This window comes from Argentina silus, assembly GCF_951799395.1.
Source record: "Argentina silus genome assembly, chromosome: 5".
In the NCBI taxonomy this organism is placed as follows: Eukaryota; Metazoa; Chordata; class Actinopteri; order Argentiniformes; family Argentinidae; genus Argentina; species Argentina silus.
In genome coordinates this window covers 19226012-19227588 of record NC_139659.1, presented here as the reverse complement: position 1 = coordinate 19227588, position 1577 = coordinate 19226012, and positions in this window count along the sequence as shown.

The window sequence follows — 1577 nt, the reverse complement described above, 5'->3', positions numbered from 1 at the left end:
TCAATGTTTCAACGTTTCAATGTTTCAGTGTTTCATTTATTATGAATCACTTAAGCATTTTCAAAATGTACTCATCATACAATTCAGAGGTAAAAAAAAAAACCTTCTGCCATGTGAATGAAATCAAATAAAGTTGAACTGGTTGAACTTTGTCTTACTCACCGTAACTGTCTCTATCTCTCTGGGTTTTTCTCACAACTCAATATCGTACTGTATGAACAATATGAGAATATATCTGTGTATGTGTGTGTGTGTGTGTTTGTGTGTGTGTGCTTGTGTGTGTGCACGTGCAGGCCTGTGTGTGTGTGCATGCGTGTATGTGTGCTTGTCTGTATATGTGAGAAAAAAACCCATTACATTTACAAGACACATTCCCACACTGGATGGGTGTGACACAGTCAGAACATCAGATTGACTGATGTTTCCCTAACCCACTTACCCCCTTGACCTCAGAGCTGTGACAGAAGGCACGTTTATGCGACAGAAATACATTGACCACACTTTGACCGCACTGGGAAAAAAACCAAAACGTTTGTAGTGGCTTAAAAAAGCTGATGCCTCCAAAATGAAATCTTACATTACAGTCACATCCTCTCTCTGTGGTCCACAATCTCACAATGAGAACCAGTGGACTTCCCCAGGATGCCCTTGTTTGCGCTCGTGCTCGAGGGAGGGCAACTCCACCCAACCGCTCGTCCTGTAGTCCACCGCCACCGCTCGTCCGCTCTGCTTTTGTCCTGTTGTGTCCAACCGGCTTCCACTCGTCACGTAAATCCTGCTGCAAAAATATCTTGCGCTCCGGGGACTCTACCTCTCAATTAGATGTGGGACAGTTTGTTGTTGGACATGTTAATGCTACATTGTGTGTGTGTGTGTGAGTGTGTGTGTGTGTGTGTGTGTTGTGTGCAAACCCATGGTCACATTACCAATTACTAGTACCTTGGTACTTTTGAAATGCGTCATCTCCACTGAATGCCATCAGTTTGTGAATCCAGTGGTTATCTTCATCTGGGCAAACACAGTCAAGTCACCATAATACCGGTCCAGGTGAAGTTCTCATACACAGGTCAAAGTCATCACTCCAAAGCTGAAATAATTATCATCAGTTGGTATCTGTGTACTTCTCCAGCATTCCTCTAGAGGGTGATGTTGGAGGAGGTTGCATACAGGCACAAAGGCTTCAGTCAGTCAGCCAGTGAGTGAGAGGGTAAGGGGGTGAGGGAGCAGACTGGGAAGGGGGAGGCCTTGGCTCTTCTCCTCGGGGCTTGATCAGCGTGGCTCAGTGGTAATCACGCACACGTTGATTAACAAGCTGCGCAAACACACCCCGGCCTGATTGAGCTGCCCGGGTAAAGAAAATAACAGGCAATCTGCAAGGACGCTTCTGACCCACCCCCCCCCCCCTCCTCCTCCCCTCCATCCCAGCCATATATATATATACAGTACAGACAGAAAGAAATGCATACAGGCAGGCATATAGTATGGGGTTCCATTGGTACACACACATGTAAACATACACAAATGCACATGCATGCAGACACACACACACACACACACACACACACACACACACACAC